Source organism: Ascaphus truei, chromosome 2 (genome assembly GCF_040206685.1).
Source record: "Ascaphus truei isolate aAscTru1 chromosome 2, aAscTru1.hap1, whole genome shotgun sequence".
NCBI classification, from domain to species: Eukaryota; Metazoa; Chordata; class Amphibia; order Anura; family Ascaphidae; genus Ascaphus; species Ascaphus truei.
Genome location: NC_134484.1, coordinates 363,452,676 through 363,478,995, shown reverse-complemented (window position 1 = coordinate 363,478,995; position 26,320 = coordinate 363,452,676). Strand labels below are relative to the sequence as shown.

Genomic DNA, 26,320 nt, shown 5'->3' with positions numbered 1-26,320 from the left:
AAATAAAACACCTTTTATGTTTTGCAAACGTTCCTGGCGCCCATCCTTTTCTATCTGCTTATTCACGCCCAGCCTGCACCTACCCAGTCAATCTACTATAAAATCCTTTGGAGCCGGGTAAGGAGGGTTACATTACTATTCATTTAAATTCCATACGCCCAATGGACACAGGCCTTACTGGTGACAAATGAACTTTCTGTGCAAGAGGCAATGCACCGGGAATTAAAAGAATCTGTTAAAGACAATCTGGCTATTTGCTTTTCAGGTCGTTTGTCATTTTCTTGTAGGGCAATAAAACCCCTTGTGTTGTTTTATAATGTTACAGTTTGGGACAGGGCCAATGTACTAATACAATTTGTATTATTTCAGCACAAACGTGATCACGTGAACTTTAACTCACACTTTCATAAATCAAACAAAGTTTTCTTATTTTGACCAATAAGACCTGCGGCTATGTTTTAATCCAAAGAAAAGTATGTTTTGGCACAATGCTTCCTTGCTCTTCGAAGTATAGAAGTATAATATGAAAGAAGCTTGTTAGTTTCTATATATATATATGTGCAGATTGTTAATCAGTGATTTTTGTGTCACCACAGACCTGGTGGATTTTTTACACAATTCAAACATAAAAATGAAGCAAAATAAGTGCAAAACGTATATGTGCACCAGGTAACTTACTTCTATATCCCCTCCCCCCCCTCCCCCAATAATGCAAACTGGGGCACCATTGAAGCAATTGGATTCACAGACCTTGCCACACAAAAAATGTTTTAATAGTTCATATACAACTGTAATTAAGTATTCATATTTAAATAATGCAGGACATTAACAAATAAAAAAAAGGGGGGGGGGGCGAAATGGAAATCCCAAATTAAATAACTAGCAAAATATTTCAGGGATTGCAGGGCCTATTCATTAAATGCAAAATCTCTTGAAACTGGCATGGAATTTGACACAATAACAATCTGGCGTTTTGTGCCGTAATTTTTAAGAATTATGTATACAGGAAAAAAATGAAAAAAGTTAAGAGACTGTTGGATTTTTAAGAGTGACTAGGGCTACATATGCCCCAATGATAAAGTGCCCCTAACTATAGTAATTATTCCATACATACCTGCAAACATAAAACTGAGTCTTTGTGAAAGCTTTTACCTATTTTGGGGATACTATATAGACCGATTATAGCTCCAGCTCTCAGTCCAATTATTAATACAAAAAGCAACGCATGCTTAACTAGCTTATGTGCGAAGCTTCATGCACATACTCAGAGGGCCTACAGATACATCTCAGGTTCCCTAAGTTTATGCCTGTTTGCTGAATGAACATAAAAGAAATCCAATTAATTTATTAAATGAGGGACAAAAGGCTCCCTGTTCAACTTGCTACAGTACCAGCATTCAAACAAGGAAAATAGAGACAATTGAAGGCTAATTATCAATGCTGTACACAGTGAAACAGCACCTGGCTGCGGCTGAGACAATGGTAGAGGGTGACGAGAGTCTTTTTCCTGCTCACTCCCTCCATAACACCAGTCAACCACCCTTTATTTCTGTCTCTCCTATCTTGATCCTACCCCTGTACATCTCCAGTCCCCAGCGGCCCACTAAAACTCAATAATGCATACAAGGTGGAGCTATTACCAAATCGGGGAGACTTTCTCCAACAACAAAGTCCCTACTAGTTCAGGACAGTTCTACTCAATTCAGGACAGTTGGACTCCCATTGTCCAATTGGTAGTTATACAGACATAGCAAACGTTACTGCATCCATTATCGCACGATGTTGTGTTACCACCGATGCAATGTTTAACACTCGTTTTCCACAGCTGCATTGAAATACAGTATATGCAAACTTGCAACCTAATCGCTCAATGTTGCGCGTTATTATGTGGTAATGGGTCCAATGCTTTGTTGACTGTGCGTTTTCTGTGAAACTTTTGGCCTTGGTTATATTGCTCTTCTGCTACTTTTTGTTCTCATTGGGGTATGTACACACCCGCGTTTTTAATCTTTGTCAAAAGTGAAAGACTAAACACTGAAATCTTAATAAAAAATTGCTTACAGACAAAAGTAATCTATTATGTAACTGTGGAATGCTTGGATAATCATACTAATATATATATATATATATATATATATATATATAAATATATATATATATACACACAGTGGTCGACAAATCACCAAAAAATCTATTCGCCGAACAAAAAAATCTACTCGCCACCTAGTACCACACGTGTGCTGCTTGGGCCAATAGGAGCTCGCCACGATATTAAATCCACTCGCCCGGGGCGTGCAAATGTATAGGTTTGTCGAACACTGTATATATATATATATATATATATATATATATATATATATATATATGTACTGTACTGTATATATTTGATGACTTTGTATTTACCTGTGAAACCTTGAATTCTGCTTACTGTATATTTCCTTATTGCTTTTGAGATTCAAACTTCCTGATGACTTTTCCACATTTGCTTCTAGTCCACTTTTTTCACATCTAAAACCTAATAACAGAAAACAGGGGTTTTAATCCGAAAAGGAAAACAGGTTAGACAATTAGAAACTGTAAAACTATGCAAACTAATAAGTGACAAAACTGTCTACCATGAGGATACAAATCTACGATTCAATATAAACTCATCCTATCATACACAAATTATTCAAACACATGTATTGTATTGTATTGTATGTCTTTATTTATATAGCGCCATTAATGTACATAGCGCTTCACAGTAGTAATACATGTGGTAATCGAATAAATAACAGATAATATAAATAACAGATCATGGGAATAAGTGCTTTAGACAAACATAACATTAAGGAAGAGGAGTCCCTGCCCCGAGGAGCTTACAATCTAATTGGTAGGTAGGGAGAACGTACAGAGACAGGAGGAGGGAGTTCTGGTAAGTGCGTCTGCAGGGGGCCAAGCTTTATGTATCATGTGTTCAGAATGTTCACAGTGCTAAGCAAGTGTGTCTTAAGGTGGGTCTTAAAGGTGGATAGAGAGGGTGCTAGTCGGGTACTGAGGGGAATGTAAAGAAATGTGTACAGTAACAACAAATGTGAAAATATCCTTGACTTTTACAATTACACCTTAGTTAACGCATTGTGTCATATTGCAAAGCTATGGTGAACCAAGTTCATACATCTAAAAATACAATTAAATATTACAATGTGCATTAGGATAACTGAGTTGCAGAGAAATCACACAGCTTGCAAAAAGCGGTGTGCATCAAAATAATTCATATTACAATGTATTCTGCACCAAGGTACGGCACACGTGCTACTTAACACCAGTGCGTCTGTCACGTATGTTCCCGGGGTGTCCCCCTATGCCCACAGGGTTGCAGTCAGCGAGCTACATTAATTGGTGGTCATGTCCCAGAGTGGTCGAACATTGGAAAAAAGGCTCACAGCTTAGCACAGAGGGGTTTGGGCTCCCCACTAACCTTAGGCCTCGGCCATAGTGGAAGCGTGCATTCGCGCGTTGGCGCGGTGTCACGCTCGCCTCAAGCAGGACAGATTTCTGTCCTACAGGCAGAGGCAAGGGGGAGGCGTCTCGGGGGCACAGCCGTAACATCACTGAGCTGGTTTGCCGCGAACATCTTACGTTACCCGGTAGCCGCGCAGGAAATTCAACCTTGGTTGTACCGCCACGCAGCGGTCTCCCCGTCGTGCTTGTGCACGCGCTCGCGGGCGCGGACTATAGACAAACACATTGGTGTCCTAGTGTTTGTTTTTGGCGCGAGTGGCTCCTGCACTATGGACACAGCCGGAGACGCTTGCTTCTGTCTCCTGAACTATTCTATAACAGACTATGACAGACCCTCAAACATACTGTTGTCCCACATGACGACGGCGACGAGATGCTCTATTGCCGCTCTCTGGATGAGTCCTAATGTCCCTTCTCTCACCCAAATAAAAAAGAGAATATGATACTCTCTTAAAATGGAGCAGCTGACAGGCATATTAAGGGACTCATGCATAAAATTCCAGAAGATATGGCACTGAGGGCCTGAGGATGCATTGGAGCGGCTCGTAACGGTCACACAGTAGTGGTAACTTCCTCAACAATTCATTGAAAGCAAAGTGATATATTGGTGATCTCCTGTATAATCGCGCTGATTATCTTATATAACTGATGACTTACAAAAACTGAGAATGTTCATTTATATGTCAAAATGGGTGCTGTATGTCCCCCCCTTTTTACTTTCTGTCCCCTTTCCGCCCACGCCCCTATTTTACGTATGCTGAAAATCAATAAATCTTATATATATATATATACTTATGTATATGTGTGCATATATACTGTATAATGTATGCGGCACAGTTAGTTTCTAGAGGTCTCGGTTATATTGCCACACACACTGTACACAGACCACCATAACTCCATGCATGAAGATTCCATGTTGTGAAGACCTTGGTCTTGACTCGGAAGGTGAAGCATGGCTAGGCCCTACTGTACCTCCATATTTACTAAGCAGTCAAGTGGAAATGTATTTAGAAAGCTGGAACGCGCCTTTTTATCACATTGCATCCGGAAGACACTTTGGAAAGGCATTTTTTAGACCACCTACTTGAAGGAGGCACTCTGGAAAAACTAGATTGTCTTTAAGCTGCATTAGGGCTTATAATGAATGAAAACTAATTAAAATGTCGGCCTAATAAATAAGTATAGTAATTTATGTATGTTATATTGCAGGGGGGCTCAACTGCAGTCCTAAAGCCCCCGAATAGGTCAGGTTTTCAGGACAAAGACTGAGCCTCTGATTGAGCCAACTGTGCTGAAGCAGGGACTGATTAAGCTACCTTTGCTGACACAGGGATATCCTTAAAACCTGCCCTTTTAGCCTGCATATCCACACCCAGCCTGCACGGACACAGCACCCTGAGAAGGTATGAGAGACTGAGCATTGCCATGTATATATTATATATATCCAACTTGATGTACTGTAAACTCCTTTGGAGCCAAGCAAATCGGGTTACACATATGTAAAAGATTAGGCCTACATTTCTATTAGTTTTATAGCAATTTAGTTCTTCCAGAGCATCCAGTTAAGGGAGGTGGCACAGAAGATGTGTTCTGGGATTGGCGCTGTGGCTACTGATGCTTAATAAATATGGTCTTACTGTACATTAAAATGACCTCATGTTAAAGCAGCAAAACCTGAAAAATCCTATATTTAAAAAAAAAAAAAATCAATTCTGTAGTATTAAATAATACTGTCTGCATTTTTTTTTTAAACTCCTAATGCCATTTTTAATGATTTTTTTAAAAATTGTACTAATTATCCTTTGGTTGCTACGGCAACCATTTAGAAAGTCATATCTTTTGAAACAGGTAATGACACACATTTTGAGCTCTGCCTTTTGACAACAAAGTATCACTGACAGATCTGTTGCTGTGTTCCAAACAGCAGACTGTCTATTACTCTGAAAGCTGTAACAATAATGTGTTACACTTGGTATATAATTGTAGCGCACTTTCCCCCACCCTATGGGAGATATGGCGGCTACGGTGTGTGTGGTGCTTTACCTGTGGCTCACAGGAGGCCTTAACCTCCACCGCTGGGAGCCTGGGATGTACCTAATCCATCTGGTGACAGCGCCTCCACCTGCGCGGGATCCCGAGGTGGGATAAGCCCCTTACAGGAACAATAATAATAATACACACACTCAAATATATATGAACAACCTTTACTGAACACACTGTAACAGTACCCTGTAAAATTTTGAGACTTATAACAGGAGCATCAAATGATTGCCAGCTTAGGTAAGAATGTAGAATTATACATTGTCACATGCTTTACATATAAAAAAAGGGGGGCTTGGGGGATCTAGTATTGCTGCTTTAATGTAAGATACCAGGCCATGATTTCCCCATAACATCCTCCGCAGCTAGACCACATCTGCCAAGAAGCTTTCCAAACGCGGAGTAAATACGGTGGCAGCTGGAAGGCGTCTTGTGGCACGGCAAGATACATTACTATCCAAACCACGGGTCAGTAAATCTCCCTCATTATGCTCAGGTAATAAATAGCATCGTTCACGGAACCCTCTCTAACATTAGAAGCAAAAACAGCCTTGTTTCTGAAATGACGGAGTTAGTGTGACATAGTTTATAATTAAATGTAGCGGTGTATCCATTTCTCTGAAAAGAGCCCGGCGAGGGAAATCCATTCTGTACAAGAAATTATCCTATAGACAAACAAAGGCCATAATAAAACATTTGAGTGCTCTTGAAAATGGAAAGTAGCTATAGTGAGCATTTATGTGGTAAAAGGTATCTTAGTCTCTCTGAGCATCTTGCAAAAATCCATCTCCAGTAGTTCACTTTTATGGATTTCTTTATTGCAGTTGACATGGGCTTGCCTTGGGGACTAACTTGTTGTTCCATAAAGATCCTTAAATAGGCACTTCTGATGAAACATTTAATCCCAGTACTAGTATCAAATTGCTGCTTCTGCCTGTGATAGTAACAAAAATAAAATCTATTGGACAATTAATTAATTATATTGATGCCTATCTTTGACTGTTTATTATGCATCCCAAAGTAGTTTAGGTGCAGGTTCTGCATTCAACGTATTTCACATTTATTTTTTCCATTTATAAACATTTAAACTGATTTTCCTTCTTCAAAAATGCATGGCGAAACATATCTACATTCTGCTTTCTAAAAACAATAACAGCTCAGAGATTTTCAAATCTCTTCAGAGGTCTAAACCTTATAAGATTGTGGGGGCTACCAACCATACCCTATTCAAAAGCAAATTAAGTGGATTCAGCTATACAGTATGTAAATGCCTTGGTTATTCATAAAATTGGGTGTGGCTGGGGATACTAACGATGTTTGTGAAGACTTAGCCTTAGTTTCTTGGACAAATGCTTGCTTGCAAATGAAGTAGTCATGTGACATTACAATGTAGAGCTGGGAGTGAACAGGTTTACATATGATTTTTCTATCCAACTGTTCTTTATACTATTGTGCTTTAGATACCCAATCCTTGATAGGTTGTCATTGTGAGGAGCTATACTCTCCTCCGGAGTTCTGCTGGTGTTAATGCAGTAATATAGATTCAAAATCCTATTTGTGTTTTTTTAATAAATCAGTTGTGCAGTATTATATAATACTTATTACATTTTTGTTTAAATTCGCCACTCTTTATGCCCATGATATTGAGTTTTAATGTATTAAGCTTACATTCAAAAGCCTATATTAGATAATACTGTATTTTTTTTTATTCCCCTCCTCCCCCACTGTGTATGCCCTTTTTAAAGCAGCAGTCCAACCTGCCGTTTAAAATAAAATAAAATGTTTCCATTCAATATGTGCAGCAATACAATCTACACACTGACAAGTGATTAGCTAAATTGCCGATCGATCAGCAAAGATTCGGTTCTGGGGTTCACTAAATGGCTGTCATTGCAGCAGAAGAGGACCAAAGATGCAAAGTTCTGTGTGGAAGATCATGTGACCAGGCAGTCACCAGATACAATTGATGCACTGCTAGAGAGTGGGCAGGGCACTAAAAGGGGTGTGCCAGAGCCTGTTACAGAAGAGGAAGGGGATGTGATTTGTAAATGGTTGGAACAAAAAATGTTCTTTACATTATAATACATTAAAAAAAAAATCAATGCTACAAGTATATTCTCAAAGTGCAGAACTGATTTATTAAAAAAAAACAAAAAAAAAACACATGTTTTTATGTATTAAGCTTTCTCGGGTTGCTATAAGAACCATTTACAAAGGCACAGTACTTCCTCTATTGACATAGGCCGCCGTAGTGTGAACCCGGGGAAGCAGGATCTTTGCCGATCGATCACAGGAGAACGGCACGATTGGTATCTTAGGTAATTACATTTCCTTAAAAGCTAAGCAACTGCTCCATCTATTAATAAAAATGCTAACTGTATTGCCACTTTAAGCATAAGATTTCATATAATTTGTTTACTGTTTACCTTTAATGTATCAATAGAGTCAATCATGACCTCTGAAATCCTAAACATGGAAATTAATGATCTCTCTCTCTCTCTCTCTCTCTCTCTCTCTCTCTCTCTCTCTCTCTCTCTCTCTCTCCCTCCCTCCCTCCCTCCCTCCCTCCCTCCCTCCCTCCCTCCCTCCCTCCCTCCACACATACAGTACACATCAGGCAAGTTTACATTTGCATGTGTTAGCAAACTTTCCCTGTCTAGTATGTTTCTCATCACAAAATCTCTCATCTTTATTTATTTCCTTTCCTGCTGTGTGGTCATATGAACCCATATTTTCTATTGTCTTGTAATATAGCACTTGCGCAGAATTATTAGAATTATCATTGGTAGAAACTTAGTTCACGATTAATTCACTTGCACTGTACAATGACAGTGAAAAAATAGGCATTGGACAAATTACACATTTAAAAAAAAAAATGGAAAAGAGAGAACGCCATGAGCCATAGTGTAGTCCCATTCATTGAACTGCCACAACCAATACTGTATGTTCAGCAACATTTTCTCCCCGTGGATAAAAATGCATAGACATTTAAACAAAAGTTTGGTGACCAATCAGGGTGAGACACTTCTAAAGGATGGGAGTGATGACAAGGACTTCAGTCAAGATAGATCTGTAGCAACGTGTAACAGAAAGAATACAGCCTACAGATGAGCAGGTACCTAGGAAATGCTAAGCAGGGGGGGAGACAGCCAAAAATGCTGTCCTGGGCCCGGTGTGTTTAGGGGGCCGGCCTCCTGCCCAAACATTCATTCCCTGCAGCGGACCCTGAGATGCAGCAGGAATAACAGAGGGAAACCCCTACCTCTGTAGAGCCTTCATAGGTGGGTGGGGCCTGGGTCAGGGGGTGGGGCCTCAAGTAGAGCAGAGTGGGGCTGGGAAAGGTGAGAGGGAAGAGAAGGGAGAGAGGAAAACGTAAAGCGAGGAATGAGACATGAGGGGGGGGAGAAGAGAGACATGAGGGGGAGAAGAGAGAGACATGAGGGGGAGAACAGAGACATGAGGGGGAGAAGAGAGACATGAGGGGGAGAAGAGAGACATGAGAGGGAGAAGAGAGAGACATGAGAGAGACATGAGGGGGAGAAGGGAGAGAGGACATGAGGGGAAAGAGGGAGAGAGTGGGAAGGAAAAGAGAAAAAGATGCTGTGAAAAGAAACATCAGATTGTTATAGAGAGGATGACGGGGGGAAATACATGGGGGATTAAATAGAGAATGGCAGGTGTGAGAAAGGAGAGGAGGGAAGGAAAAAAGACATGAAGGGGAAATCAGATAAATACATGAGGGGAGAACAGAGAAATAATGAGATGAACAGAGTATCTTTTGACAATATTTTTGTTAAATAAATATTTATTTTTGTTAAATAAATCATGACATGACATAATCATGTTGTTATTCATCTGAGATTATATTTACCTAATTTTTAGACCTGCAAAGGAACAGATGATTGTTATTATGTCCTGATATGTAAAACCATAGAATTCAAAGAGGGTGTACTTTCTTTTTCACACAACTGTATGTAAGTAAAAGCGGCAAGCGCCGCCCACTCAGCGCTAACGGGAACGCAGCCTAAGGCTGCGCTTATAGTGCCAGCGACGTGGCCCGAAAACAAATGTATTACCGCTGTCGTGTGCGCTTATAGTAAGCGCGACGCGACGGAGCAACGCGAAATTTGGAAGCCAGTCAAACTTGATTTTTCAGAGGCTGTCGCCACATGTGACAGGCGCGACGTCGCCACAAAGCAAATTACAACTTTCGCTAGCGGCGACGGGTGTGCGTTGCGCGCACTATATGCGCGGCCTAAGAGACATGTATAACATCTGAACACCGCAATTGCCAAACCTTCAATCTTCTTAGGCAACAGGAAAAAAATCTTAATGTTGTTCAAATTAATTTTTATTAAAACTTGAAATAGATACTAATCCATTACACAAAAATTGCAAGGAGTACAGGAAATTTCAGGCCACTTTGCAGATATTAGATTTCCTGAAACTACCCATTTAGCTCAGTATTAAACTCATGAAAACAGGCTATTTAGCTAACACAAAGCAGCATATACTGTACTACTATTAGCTAGCGTGCAAACTACAGAATGGCCAGGCAAAGCATCCCTTTAATGCAGGCAGCACTGAAAGACAGGTACAGCAGACCTGTCAACGCGCACTGATTTTCTGTGCGTCTCACTGATTTTTAGCATCCTTATCTTATAGTTGTCGGTGGAGTCTCACAGATACAAATCAGTATTTCCCCAATGAAATACCATATTTGGCACAGAACCCGGGCACATCTCACTGATCAGCCCTGGGAGGCTGCTTATCAGCCCAGTTGTTTTCCTCGCTCACTCGCATCGAGTTTGATCAACAGAACTAGGAGTAAAAAAATAAATAAAAACTATTTGGGTTGTATCTGGCCTATGAGATTCTAGTTGATTAGCGTTGATCAAGGGGTAAACTAGGATTTTATTTTTTCCTCTCAAATATGAAATTAGCTGAATTGATGCTCTAAAAAAAGGAAAAATTACTGTCAGATATGTTGTCCACACACTCGCCTCTAAATATCTAAGACTCATTCTATCCAAGACTCATTCAACTGCATTGAGTATACTGTAACTCAGGCGGGCGCAAACTTTTTTCCCTGCGCCCCCCTGCCAGCGGTCACCTCACCCCCGTACCCCCCATCACCCCCACTTACCTTGGCTCCGGCGTCAGTTCCGGCATCATGATACCACGTTGCCATAGCAACATGACGTCACATGACCTCATGTCGTCATGGCGACGCGTGTGGAGCCAAGGTCAGTAAAGGTTTACAAAGGCCCTGTAGCTCCCCGGGCACTTAATTTAAGGCCACCATCCTTGACGAGACGACGCCCTGAAACCATCCAGGATTACTTACCTGAGGGATCTGTTCCTGTTGGAAGCTCCGGTTGTTTGCCATTTGGTAACCTCTTTGTTGATCAATGCCTATATATCACTAGCCTTATGTACGCAGAATACTTACCCTATTTTTTAATTCAATTATATTTGATATACTTCACTACTTGCATTTTTGCGCTGTTTTCTTGTTTTTTGATTGACTTAATTTAAGTGCCTTCGGGAGGCGCGCGTGGCCTCTGTAAACCGCGCACCCTCCCGCAGGCAGTCTCGCGTCCCCCCCCTTGGGGGTCGCGCCCCCCAGTTTGTGCACCGCTGCTGTAACTTATAACATCCACCTATGGGGTTTATGACTGGCTTACAAAATAGTATTTTAAATAGTGATGTTTGGATCTTTCGCTACATTCTTGTAATGCTGCGATTATTTAGCAACATTGCTGTAGCATGACACTCCTCCCGTGGAGTTTACATTCTGAGACAGTACTCGGCCGAAAATCCAAATAGACTTTAATGGGGATTTTCAGCCCAGGATGGCTGCATCGGCATATTTAAAATACGGCCCTATAAGTGCAAATAAAGATGCGTTCCATGTGTGTTATGTCAGTTTTATAGAATTGTTATAATTATTTGCTCATTATAGCTACTGTATGTACCTTTATAAAAAAAAATCACTGCTTTATTGTGAACAGTATTTATTGTGTGCACCTCCACTTTATATTCTTTATGTGACACAGACAATGCTTCTGTATGACTTTTAGAGTAAGGAAGTGGATCTTCCCTGCTCCCCTGAATTTCTATTATACTGCTGGGACGCTGTTCTAAAATTCAGGTTTAAATAACGTTTTAAGAGTTATCTTTTTTTAAGATGAAAGAAAGTCAGTCACTTTATTTGCCAATGTCTATCATTTGGTCTCTCTGCGATTTGTACGATTCGTGCACACACACACAGAGATGCTGTCTTGGTTAATAGACTTGAGCACATTTGCAGCAAATTTAGAACATTTGTGGATGATGAAAAATGTGGAAAAGTATGTTATTTAAAGCGCAAAATAAGGTTGCAAATAATGTATTCAGCTGTCCCTCTTATGTTCCCTGCGATTGGCATATACCAGGCACTGCACAAAGACAGGGAAAGATGCACACGGCTTAAAGAGCCAATCCAAGTGGGCAAATGTTTTGCGATTTTGAAACTTATTTTTAACATTGGATTGATGCACGGGATCTCCGGAGCTGAACCGCATTCATTTCAGCTACGGGGACCCCCTGCTTCCTGAGATACCTACCTTGGTAGGCGCTGCCCGTATCTCTCTGCAGTTTAAATGTCCCGGTAACGTCTCCCTATTGACCCACGGGACCCCCTGCTTCCGGAGATACTTACCTCTGGTTGTGGGTGTAGGTAGCCGCTCCAGCTCGCTACCGGGAGTCACGTAATGGCCAATTTTCAAAGCTTCTGCGCCCTGCCTATAGGAAACCATGACATCACCCAATGCAGCTTCCTATTGGCCCACGTGTCGCGGGAGCTTTAAACTGCAGAGATACCGGTACCCCCTGCGGAGGTAAGGAGCAGGGAGTCCCCAGAGCTCAAATTAAGGGGGTTCTGCTCAAATAAATGGGGTTTCACTCCAGAGACCCCCCTGCTTCAAACCTGTGTTAAAACAAATAAAATAATTTGCCCGCTTGGACGGCTCCTTTAAAACGAGCAGCTGCTCAGGGGAAGATTAGTCGGGTTACATCTGCAAATTGTTGTCTTTAAGAGGGACAAAATAGCACTCTTTTTGTGGTTGCACATGTATAGTAATAAACCAACAATTTCCTTAAACCTGAGCTGGTTTTGAAACCATTTTATTGAATGGTTTTATTTGAAACCATTTTACTACCTTCAATGCATCTCCTTGATACTGAATTTAACATGACACATCAGCTGTAAATATTTATAGTGCAATAATGTAACAGTGTGATTATATAAATATGTTTCCTACAGTAGTTCATGAAGTGCTCCTGGTGCTCTGTTATTTTAATCTGTTTCATTTTAGTGCACCTGTTTTTAGCTTTGCAAAACTGCTGCCCTGTGCACAATGAGTTTATGTAACAATATTACGCCATACAGTCTACATAAAATTAGCATTGGTTTTCACTTTATACATACAGTACCATAAATGCATTCCTATACAGGTATTAGTTTTATCATTGTACAATACGAAGATTTGTATAGATATTTTCTGGCGTTTTTGACCCAAGATAAATGCTACGTTGCTCCATCTTAATGCTATTTGCTTTCTTTTTTGTTAGTACACTAACACTTTGAGTGCCAGGGGGTGTGGCCATCTCCTCTGATGGTGGAGGAGGGGGAGTCTCACCAATTTGGCCAACACCTATATGCCCAGGGACTCCCCTGGTATACTTAGCACCAAGGGTACAGGCATTGTCTAGGCCTTGCTGCATAGCCTGGGTGAGCACATTGACTGATGCTGACATCTGTGCTACACTTGTAGTCACAGCATTAGTCAGCTGTCTCATTACCAGGAGCATTAATTGCCCCTGGTGCTGTGATGCCTGCTCCCAGCGTCGGTCGACTTGCTCCCTTCTTCGAGCCCTGGCATCAATAGGGGCAAGATGGGCTGATATGGCTCCAAATGCCTCCCGCTGCATGTAAAGAAGCTCCTTTTGCTGCTCCAACATCAGTGCACCATTGGAGTCCAATGTTGCTTGTCCTCTTGATGCAGCTGTAGTGACTGGAGCAGCCCATGGGGTGGACTGGGTAGCAGCTAGGGGGTTAGCCACAAGTACAGCTAGCTCCTCAGACTCATCAGTGACCACTATGAGGTGGAGGGTCACCATGGGCTCTTCAACCATCTTCTCAACCTGGGTCTCTGCAGCCACGGACGCAGCCTTTCTGGCCAATCGCATACGCTCTCTGTATGATGTTCCTGAAAAAGAAATACATCATATCATCAAAGACTCTTTATACAGAACGTGTGTACATGTAAGCACATTAGGATTGATAGGCACCCTACTACCCACCCAATCTCTACCCAAAACTCCTTATCCCCCAAAATCATACAGTACAGTAATGGGCAAAATTCCTAGATCCTAGATCTGGATAATAGCACATTTGCCCATTAAAAATAAAACATTACCCAGCCAGCATATAGTAAATAAAAGTTGTACTTACCTCTGCCAAGGTGAAGGCTGTCCTCGTCCACCTTGTCTTCAGTGGCACCAACAGTAAAATAAAAAATCTGACTACTGGCCTGTAACCCCTTAATCATCTTAGCGGTTATTAGGCGCTATGATAATTAAGAGGTTAAAACCCTCCCTCCCACTACCCAGCCGAGAGGTTTAACCACCATCCCCGGGGCAACTACCCCTATCCCTCACCATCTCTGCCCATTAATTGTCACTGTGGTAAACCATGCCCACAATATGTAAATGTAAAACAACCACAAAATAAAATACAATACATTTACATAAGAACAAACATTTGCCAATAAACCCATTGATTATCACTGTGGTAAACCGTGCCCACAATATGGGCAAGGATTGCCACAATGGCAATGAATGGGCAACCTAAAAATTTAAAACAACCACAAAATAAAATACTAAAATTCAATAAAAACAAACATTTGCCAAAAATGCATTGATTGTCAATGTGCTTATCTATACCCTCAAAGGGGCATAGATAAACACATTGCCAGTCGTTGGGCATCCTAAAAAAAAAATGCACAATAAAATAAATTACAATCAATGTGTTTTTTACCTTTGACGGGATAAAGGTTCTTCCTCCTCATCCAACAGCGGCACCAACTCTTGCCCCACGACGCAATGATTATCTAATGTGAAGAAGTCCACGATCCTCAGTTGCTTGCAGAAGTGGCCCCAGTGAGTAGTTCTTTCTTCTTTCCTTTCTTTTCTTCCTATTTTCATCCTTTTCTTCTTTCTTCTCAAACAGGCGCAGAAGATTTTGATGCGCCGGCTTCGTGGGGTCAAATGAGACATGTCAGACCTTATATAATGCCTGTGATGTCACATTTGTCACCAATCCGATTGGTGGATGTACCATGTGATGCCTTTCCTTTTTTGGAGTGATGTGACGTCACCAAAAAGGGAGGGAAGGCAGCGAATCAGGGAGCATGCCTCCCTCCCTTTTTGGTATAAAATATTTTCCTTTTTTTTCCATAAGTTAAGGAATGATTAATAGCTAATAAATTTCATGACAAACCATCTCCAAACAAAAGAATGACAAATTCCTATAAATATATATTATTTACAGATTGTTTGCTACAGCTAATGAGGTAATAATACAACAGTGATTTCCATGTTACAATAATTTGGGCTGAATTCTAAAGCCTTTTTCGTACAGTGACGGTCATATTTAAAAACTTCTACAAAAATGAATTTATATCGATATGTCTCAGAAATGGGAAAACTCCTGGAGAATTTGACATTGCACTACCCGATTATAGAGGAACAGAAGAGGTAATTTCTAAAAGAAAAATATAGTTTTGGGTAGTCTAAATGGGATTGTTGCTTGTGCATATTATATGATTCCTAAAGATGTGAAACAAAAAGAACACCTTCATTTGAAGAGATGGCACCTTGAGCCATGCGTATATGAAAATATAACAATAATATAGTTGACAACATGTTATTCTGTACAGTCCAGGGAGATGTTAAGCTTCTTTATAGAGTCTATATACTGTAGATAACATTGTGGTGTAGCAGCTAGAGAATTGCACTAGCATATGAAAGGTCATGGGTTCGATTCCTGCATGTGTATTATATCAAATGTATTCATGGGTTCAATATGAGCGAATATGTTCTAAGTAACAAACTATCTGTCTTCTTATGCTCTCTGATTATTTATCAAGGGCGCTGCCCAGATTCATATTAAATTAAAAGTTGCATGGTACTTGATTGCTTCTCCTACTTAACAATGCTTCTCTCTGCTGGCCAGCAATTTTTAATCAAAAAAAAGTACCTCTTGTGAACCCAAAGAAGGTGGGTGGACACTGACAATTTTGCCCAGCAGTAAACATTCTTGAACTTTGCACTTTGTGAAGTCCTGATTATTTCCCCAATGAAAAAGTTGCATTTTCATCGCACGCTGATGCTCTGTAATAAATTACAAAGCAGGTGAAGATAGATGGTACCGGATATATCTGTGGCAATCCAAAGAGCCCACTAACATCCGGTATGCAGATTATCGCTGCTTATTTCCAGAAACGTAATGTTAATCACTGCTACTTCAAAGCAGTTTTACTGATTGTACAGCTTAATTGGATAATACTGCTTATTACTGTACATCTTCTACAGAAACTGAAATGTGCATGTTTGGGGCTATCAAGCGCTCCATTAAACGCCGGCTGCATGCTGCCACCAGGCAGTAAAAATAAAACCAGGAGGACAGTTGCATTTTTAAGACGAGACCAATAAGTTTGCTGCTGATCCAGAACTTGCTGCTTCAGTTATTGCCTAACCTGAATATAAAATACAAAGTAAAACAAAAAAAAAAAATGGTTGATTAAAATGATGAAAGAAAGGGTATGGGTCTGCTTCAACACAGAGCGATCTGCTTCTATGAAAAAAGAAACGGTTCACTTAAAAGTGTATGTAAATCTACGGTCTGGAAGAATAAATTAGCATTGTTATACGAGATCTTGATAAATCATGTTCAGGTGGTTCCCTCTTGTTTTTGTTACTTTCACAGTCCCGTTTGCAGAAAGTATAAAGCTTCACTATGATTAACGGCCTCCCGTTGGGTTTGCAGAAAGTGTTCCAGCCCAGATTTCCGAGGGAAGCCGGAGTGCAGGGATATTTAGGCAAAACTAAATTAAAAGAGGAGGAGTGATGGCTTCAGTCTAACCCACAGTCATTAATAATATCGCATTATAAATCAAAGTTTTCAGGCAGAACAAAGACGAGCATACCAAATAAACAAGAGAACACACAGGGAATTGTACTGACGCCGGACAAAACTCTGGAAAGAAACAATAGAGATGATATTGCCAATAAAGTTGACTTGATTTATGAATCCATTCACTTCCGAGAGTCAAAGAAGTGACACAGTTCACACATGATTGCTGAATGTGCTTCTTATGTCACACGTGACCGTAATAGTAATCAGGCACTCAACATATTGGGATGCTATCAAATAAAATTACAATAACTGAACTTTTCTAAACTCTCCTTCTCTGCATGGGCTTGTGCAAATAAATATCTTGCAATATAGCCATTACTGTATATCCTCTCTATAAAATAAATATATTTAGATGCTTTTTGTTTGTACTTGCATGTTTAAACACCTGTATCTGCTAAGGTTTCTGAAACTGAAGTCCCGTCGGAGGACACAGAGCCTGTCCGCATCATCCAGTGTGAGAGTGCACATCAGTCAAAACCCAGCCCTGACAGACGGTGCGAGCACACACACACACACACACCACCTACATCTGGGTGTGCTGGGGCTGCCGGCGCCTCAATCCTGCCTCCTCCCTCAAATCGGGCGCGCGGCTGCCATATTTTTTTAATTAGCGCGACCCCGGTTATAACGCGGTCGGATCAGGTGGCCCCCGAGGACCGCGTTATAACGGGGTTCAGCTGTATATTGCATATTCTGTTTCTATTGGCAAGAGCGCTAGCTGAATCTGAGTATTAATACATCATTTTTAAACCACGCACAAGAGGTTATAGTATCCTCCAATTGTATTCATTAATACTTATTATCAGTGGTTGACAAATGACCAAAAAATCTACTCGCCACACAAAAAAATCTACTCGCCACCTAGTACCAAACGTGTGCTGCTTGGGCCAATATTTACTCGCCCGGGGGTTAAATCCACTCGCCAGGGGGGAGGAAATGTATAGGTTTGTCGAACACTGCTTATTATACCTTTATAGTTCCATTAGCACCAAGTGTATCTCATATGTTTAAACACCTGTAAGACAATATGCCATGGGTTGTTTCCTATTCACCAGAAGCTAATGCACCAAACTCAAATATACATGTTCATTACTCAAAATCAGTGCATCCAAAACCAATTATTATGCAACCAAAAATACAAAACGGCATACACATTTATAGCAGAAACATTTTATACTCCCCAAAACGACTTAACTACATTTCCCTCATAATATATAATTACACCTAATTTGTAAAAAGAAAGAACTTTAAAGCAAGAATGTGCATGAAGTCTTTAAAACAGTTATAGCTGTAAAAGCTAGCAAGACACTCGCATGTAGGCATGAGATGATACTATAATGCTATCATTCTAACCCCTTCATCTTAATCATTATAGAGGAGTTCATAATATTCCTATTGTAATATTATCTGTGAAGTCATAAAAAGAAGATATGTATTTCCATATAGAGTTATGGTAATATATTAACAGCAGGAATCCCAGAATCATCAGCTACTCAGGCCATCTCTACTGTCCTAATGCGACATATATGAGATTCTTGAATGCTTGATGAAGTCACAGAAATTAGTTTGAAATGTTACTTGTGGTGTGATGATGTCATGAAGTGGTTGGGGATGATTTAGGGCTTCAGTTACATTTATTCACTGCCTCCCATTTAACCGTCATTCACTCTAACATAACTCCTTTCTTATTTTGATTTTATAATATTATAAACTCTTCTCTTGCAGTAATCAGGTAGATTTACTCTACTGAGCAAGTCATAATTCTGCTTTATTGCAGTTTTTCTTGGGAGTTGGTTTATTTTTCTGAGTTCAGAGGAGAATTGACTAACATTCCAATACAGAAGCAATGAAACATTAATGCAGCTGCTCTCAGCCGCATCCCTGACAATCCCAAACGCCTAAACGACTTGGGGCGAGTATTGTAAGGGTACTCTAGCAATTGTAGCTTTTCTCAGGGTCTGTCTGGAGCCCCGACTTCACCCCCCCCCCCATCCCCTCCACCCTCGCCTTCTCTCTGCTTCCGCCTTGCGGCCTACACGCTTAAGAAGGGCGGGAAGGGGCAGGCCTGGCAACCCGTGAGCAAGCGGGTGAGGTAGTGAGATGGGCACACCAGACCGCGCGGAAACGGGGTTTGGGACGTGGGATCCGGGTGGGGGGCATTACGGGAGTAAGGGGGGATATGGTGTCATGGGTTTGGGGTGGGGGCCCTTCAACCAAACTCCCATGTGGACTCTATAAGCCCCAGTCAGGCATTGACAGAAAAAAGGATTTAGAAGGTTTAACAGGAATTTGGATTTCCTAATCAACTCGTTTACAAACATTTTTACTGTGACATGAAATTGTTAATGAAATCCATTTGCATTATATGACACCAGTCAATTAGAGGTCTACTGTTCTGATCTACTGCTCCTGTGATCCTTTTGGCTGATTCAAAGTAATATGCATTCTTTACTGACTTACAATTTTGACACTTGCGGTAATGGATATAACCCAAACAGCGCTGCTGATAAGAGAAACAATTCTGTAAATGAAAAGCGAGAAAGAAGCCCCTAGTTTGAAATAAAAGTGAACTCTAATGACCGGTAGAAGCAAGCCAAGCGGCACTTTAAAAAAACAAAACGAAAAAATGTTTTGGATTACAGTCTTTGATTGCCTTTATTGAAAACGAATTACCTAAGCTGCCGATCGATTCATTCTCCCATGATTGATCAGCAAAATCCTACTTCCCATTGTTCATTAAATGGCTGCCTTTTAGTTTCAATCAATCCTTCAGTCAGTGTAACTCAGCAGCTACAATGTATCCTTATATTACTATGCTAACTATCTATTGTTATAGTTTGCAGGTCAAACTGCTGAGAATATGGACAACAACTTATCATCAACTGGAAAGTGTTACAAAGATCTTACAGTGCTGGAGAAGTGTTATAGAAATATAGAAATCAAAGGAAGCTCAGAATATTACAACTCTAAAAATAACATTAAGAATTGATTTGTAAAAAACTGTAGTAAGTATTATCTAATACTACAGAACTGATTTATTTACAAAAAAACAAAACACGTGGGATATTGTATGGATTGCTCCTTTAATACTAAAATATAACCTTCATGAGATACAATTTAAAAAATGATATATGTATACTACTGTAATAATGAAGAAAATAAACATACAATTTAAAAAGACAAAACATAATGTCTAATTACAAGTGGAGGGTATGTGGGTATTTAAACAGCAACACGCATACTGCAGGTGGCAGAACCTATCATGTTAGTGACTACTGACTGTAGCTCAGTATAACTAGACACTAGAAATAGACGGAACAGTGCAAATCTCCAGAAATTAGTTTAAACCAAATCCGTCTGCACCACCAAAAACCACCCACGGATTCTTCATGTAACGGGTATTCCCCCCCCCCCCAATCGCAGATCTGATGTGGGTGCAAGGAACATACGGTGTTACCATAGGTGTGGTGCATTACCTGTTGGCTCGCAGGAGGGCTGAGCTTCTGCCACGGGGAACCTGGGGCAATTATACTAGGGGTAACCACTTACTCAATTCAGCGCCTCCACCTGCGATGGCTCCCACCAGAGGGGGGGTGGTTCCTCGCAGGACAATCACAATAATAACATACACGGTGATGTATAATAACTAAGGACTTTACTAACATGCAAACAACGTATCACGGCAGTACCACAATATAACCTGTGTCCCTCTCTAGAGGAGACACCTACTGCGTCGCGCAGGACGCTTCCCCAACACCAGGTGATCCCACCCAGTGTCCCGAGAATCCCACCCAATGTCCCGCACTCTTGGAGAGAACGTGGGTGACTGCGCAGTCACAGTTACACTAAGGGGCCCGTTGGTGCACTTATGACTGTATGGTACCTGCCGAGCACTCCGGTACTCGGATCAGCAACTGGCTTCGCAAAGGGTCAGACGTGTGATGAATCCGTCCGATCCTCCAACTGAACTCCTTTGTACGCGGACCGCCAGGGCGGTCTCACTGTGATGAAAGTCTCTGGGGACCCCAACGTGGGTCCGAACCTCTTCACAGGGACAGCAGCATCCGCTGAGTCCCTAACTAACACTTGGTACTAACGTGACAGGAACCCTAACCTAGGGCCTGTCCCTGTGGTACCGCAACCTAAAGTGGCTTTGGGGAAAACTCCTAGGGGCCTAACAGGGGTTAATGACCTGTCCCACTCCCCTAACTCTTCCCAGCCTGACTACGCTTAATAACACTTAACGAGTCCCAGTGCCTACAGTAGCAAGCTGTAGCTCACTGGATGCTGCAGAAACATGCTGCGCAACAAGGTGCCTGCCTGTCAGACCTCACAGCACTGACAGCCGTGACTCTGACAAGGCAGCACTCTACACTAAGGGCAGCGTCCCTATCTTGGGCCTCCCTAAGCATTTACCCACTAAACTAGTGGGGAGTTGGGGCCTACCTGGGGTGTAGGTACTTATATGGGGCAGGAGCTGCACTCGCTCCCCGCACCCTTCCTTCCCTCACAGCTCCCTGACTCCAACTCTCTGTAACCTTTCTTTCCCAGCTCCCACTAATGTAAGTGGCACGGTCCCTAACCTGAGGGCTGTCCCTGGCAACACTCACCTTACTGGGGAGCTGAGCTATCTCTGGCCCTGGGGGTGCTGGCCTAGTACAGGGAGTCCCCGACTCCTGTACCCTACCTCCTTCCCTGGGCAGCTCCGGTCTCTGACTAACCCCTAACGTGCTCCAAGCCCGCCAAATGTATCTCTTCTGCTCAGGCTTCCTAAGCCCTATTGGCTCCCTGGTGTCACATGGGGCGCGCAAAGGCTCTTGGGATATGTAGTCCCAGCTCAGAGCCTTCCCTGGTAGGCTAGGGCTTCGCGGGCTTTTCCCTACCTCTCCTGCGCCTGCGCAAGCTGTCCTGGGTTGCCTCAACCTCCCTGCGCATGCGCGACTCTCTCTGATGGCGCCCTGCTCTGTGAGCCGCCGGGACCGCGGCAACCGGCCTGCACTAGGGGGCAGCGCGCTACTACCTGCTCGGGCCCTACACTCGCGCGGTCGCGCAATGGCGGCGCCCTATCCGCCCAGCTCCGAGAGCGCTGGGAGCCTTGAGACGCGCGTGCGGCCGGTTCCGGCAACCTCCGAGCCGGGACCTGACCGCCCTCTCCTCTGCCATCGCCGGACGGAGCCGTCATTGGACGCGGCGGCCCCCGCGATCAGTAGCCAGGTGAGGGGGGTGCTGAAGTGCTGGGGAGACCTGGCTACATTCATTAAAAAATTTGAGCGTAGTCTCAATAAACTGGACTGATTCCAAAATCCCTTTTCTCTCACAATCTTTGAAGCACCCCCTACAGAGGTAAGTATCTCGGGAAGCATGGAGTCCCTGCAGCTGAAATCAATGGGGTTCATCTCCGGAGAACCCCTGCTTCCAACCTATTTTACAAAAATTAAATAAACTAGGATATTTTAAGCCGCTTTAACGGACTGTTCATTTTTGGGACTGATCCGTAGAAATCCCTGGGCTAAGAGAATCGGCTGATCCGGGACAGATTCCTATTAGCCCCAAAAAGTTCGCCCCACTCTTCTAAACACTATTGGCTCAATAAACACTAAGCCGCAGTAACAGCGCCGATAGAATAATCTGTAAATGCACAGCAACTAAATCAGCACAGTATCAATTAAGTTCTGAAGAGCGCACTATGTAGTCTGAATATTGAAACTATTATTTAACCTCTAATTCTATCAAACTGTTTTTTTTATCCTTTTCCAAATGTAGTGTCAAAGCAACTATCTTTACAGATTTGCAAAGTGCTCTACATTTGGAAACACTGTGCATATTATCTTGTACAATCCCCCCTCCCCCCCCCCCGAGGCGTATATGAAAATAGTGTCTATTTCAGCGACAATAAAACCATTGAAGTGCATCACATCACCACCTTGTTTTTGCCGCAGCAATTTGGGTTATGGAAAGAGTTATAGTTGATGCATATTTTACCAGCATCTCTGTTTTTCCCCCACTGTGCTCACTAACTTCTTCACCATCCAACAGAGTTTTAATGGCTTCAACTTGTATGTAATATACTTACCGCATTAGCACAACTACAGGTTCTTATTTCTACAGCTGCTCACAAATTGCCATTAGAAACACCTTGTTCCAGCGATATTTAATAATTTAAATGGTAATATTTTCTGCGAATGTTAATGGCAGAAAATAATGTGTTCCAGGAGATATCTTTCTGCTTATTTCTCAGAACTCTGCTGTGCGTTGTACAATGTGCTTTTTATTGTTGAAATGTGCTTTTTACTACTAGAGATGGTATTAGTATTTGCAGCAACATAGCAATCGGGTAACAAACGAGCCCATTTTATCTACAGTATGTGTAGAACAGCACAAGTTACAGTACTAAGTCTTAAAGAGAGATGTACTGTATCAAAGCAAATTTGGAGCAAACGTGGAGTAAAGCGAAAAATTTGCTCCAATTTTGCACAAGTGTAATTGTAGACACTATATACTGTAGAACTTGACTCGCTCTGACTGATATGGGTGCCACCAAAGGCCCGGGCCATGGTGCCTTCGCCCGCACGGAGGCGTGTGGAGGCTGGTCAGTGAGTGGATCCTTGCCTGGCCATGGTGGAAGGGTAGTGGGGGCGTTCCTGGGGGCGTCACAGCGCAGGTTCGCCCTCATTGGGCGAACCGCTCACGTGACCGGCCTGTCGCACCAAGAAATCGGTTTCAACTGATTTCTTGCGCAACGCGCACTGTATGGTGTTCTCACACACTGAGGCCTCTGTGGGATCTTTTCACGCAGATACTTCATGCTCTTGGTGCACGATCCTAGGACACCGCATCCAGCACCTGGGATGTCAGTAAGCTTGCAGGCACTGTGCCTGTCGGCACTCGGCATCAGATCCAACTATTAACCCTTTCCTGCAACGTATTCAGACATCTGTCGGGCTATTTTATTTTATATGTCTGCTGGTATAAAACTATGGGAAACATCTATGACTAAGAATTATGCTTATTCATAGGCTCATATCTATTTCACATGCCTCTTTTGACACTTGCTACTAAGCGGTTTATATGAGGTTAAACTTCCAGCACTTGCAAACTCCGCTCTGCACATCCAGCTAAGATACAGACTGGTGGTGTTTAAGTTATAGCAACACTTACTATATGTGGCTTCTTGACACCATATCTACATTTTTATAGTGCATCAACTAGGCTGTTTTTCAAGGGAAATTATATTCTGCTAGGTTTCTTGATCCTCTGCACACACCTGACTTAGTCAGTCAGTAAACCTAATCAGAGGCCACTCCCTTTACTCAACAGCTCAGCAGGGGTCACGTAGGAAGTCTACCAGTCAAACACCACATTTCAACTATCGTGACCCTCACTATTTTTATGTTTCTATTTTATTGTATTGCATGTCTTTATTTATATAGCAACAGGAAAGATGATCCAGGGCTCCACATGTTTTTAGCAAAAGATTGTATTCATAATATACAACGTTTCGGCCACACAAAGGCCTAAGTGAGGCCGAAACGTTGTGTATTATGAATAAAATCTTTTGCTAAAAACCCGTGGAGACCTGGATCATCTTTCCTGTTGCTGTATACTTGGATTGCTGCAGATAGGCCATCCTTGAACCAGGAGCTCCGGCATTGTGCGCAAGTATCGCATATTTTGCATTTATTTGCACTGTTTTGGTGTGCTACATACCCACATACCTTTATTTATATAGCGCCATTAATGTACAGTACATAGCGCTTCACATTAGTAATACATGTGACAATCATATAAATAACAAATAATAAAAATAACAGGTCATGGGAATAAGTGTTTCAGACATAAATATAACATTTAGGACGAGGAGTCCCTGCTCCGACGAGCTTACAATCTAATTGATTTCATTTTATACTGATGTATTAAAATACGCCCTTTAAAATCACTGTAATTTGTACCTTCACTGATACTTTATAATTAATATGTATTATTTCTTATATATTTAAGGTTGTTTAGTGTTCTACGTTTACTAAACATTCACAGTATATATCTGGATGTGATTTCTTCAATAGACGATTACAGGGCACCTATTCAAAAGGATTTTTTCTCTTTCTTCTGTACACTTATTTGATATCGAGTTTAAAAGTATGAAGTTCTGCACTTATGTTGCTCACACCTTTGTTGCTCCCTTATATTTGCGTAAAAGAAATCTGCCAGGGCTTTGGTGAATCTGCACCAGACACAAGAAGCACATGTGCCCTATGACCAGAGACGCAGAAGACCTGGGACAACTGTCCCGGGCCTGGCGGCTGTAGGGGGCCAGGTCGGTCCGCGCTGGAAGTTGGGCCGGGCTGTTGGGCCTCTGTTGGCTGCCACGCCCAAACTGTTCCTGGTTTTTACTAGAAGCTGCACTCCTGCGCTGTAGCGCTGGAAGATAGGCCCATCCAGAAGTCGGGCCCATGTGCCGCATCTACCAGAGGTATCGGCACGGCACCTGAGACCTTGAGGGATGGGGGCTTATTGAGGGTATATTGGGGGAGGGAGTTATTGAGGGTGTATTGGGGACGAGGGTTATTGAGTGTGTATTGGGGGTTATTGAGTGTGGGGTGAGGGATTATTGAGTGTGAGGAGGGGGTTATTGAGTGTGGGGAAGGGAGGGGGTAGGTTGAGTGCAAGGAGGGAGAGGATGAGAGGAGGGGTGTGACAGGTTGGGGTGTAAGGGAGAGAGAGGTGGGGAGAGAAACACATGGAGGGAGGGAGAGTGGGAGAGGTAGGGGTGTAAGAGAAAGGGGGGAAGTGAGAGTGGGGAAAGAAACACATGGGAGGGGGGGACATTGAGTGCAAGGAGGGAGACGATGAGAGGAGGGTTGTGAGAGGTTGGGGTGTAAGGGAGAGAGAGGTGGGGAGAAAAACACATGGGGAGAGGAGGAGAGTTGGGGTGTAAGAGAGAGTGGGGAGAGAAATACATGCAGGATTCTGTTTGCAGGTTCAGATTCAGAATCTGGTCGGTCGGATTTTAAGTAACAGGAAAAAAATACAAATCTGCCTTTTTGAGACAGATCCGCGGAATTCAGTGGGTGAAAGGAACTGGCCAATCTGGGGTGGATACAAATGATGGCGAAAATCTTGTCCATCTCTCGCAAAAACATTGCCATTAGCAGGGCCAATAAATGCCCAGGATAATTCTCCTAAGAGTGACGAGACAGTCGCCAAAAATAACTGTACTATAAAACATACATAACAGGTAATGTTCATCTTTCAAGGCCCTTTGGACATACCTAAATATTGATAGGCACTTGCTCATTTTCTAGGGGGTGATCAGGCTAACCGCTCAGATGAAGCGGCCAGAGCCATGGAAACGGAAGTAGTGCTCACTTCCGCTTCCTGTACCCGGGGTCCAGCCACTTCCTGTGATCGCTCCATGACTGATCAAATGACACAGAAGTGCCAGCGTTCCAGTGGCACCAGATCCCCTTGCACTGAGGTTATTAAACAATATGATACCACTGGACACTCTCGCTAGCTTTCAGCTGAGCTTCCATG

General features: G+C 42.3%; 1 protein-coding gene across 3 annotated transcripts in view; it reads right to left on the bottom strand.

The window, feature by feature from the left end:
- Positions 1–26,320, bottom strand: part of RARB (retinoic acid receptor beta) — a 506,982-nt gene that overhangs the window by 381,620 nt on the left and 99,042 nt on the right. For all 3 annotated transcript variants that reach the window (XM_075586965.1, XM_075586964.1, XM_075586968.1), the window contains exon 2: positions 2,404–2,515. The gene's annotated coding sequence lies outside the window, so the exon portion shown is untranslated. The remainder of the gene's footprint in view (positions 1–2,403; positions 2,516–26,320) is intronic.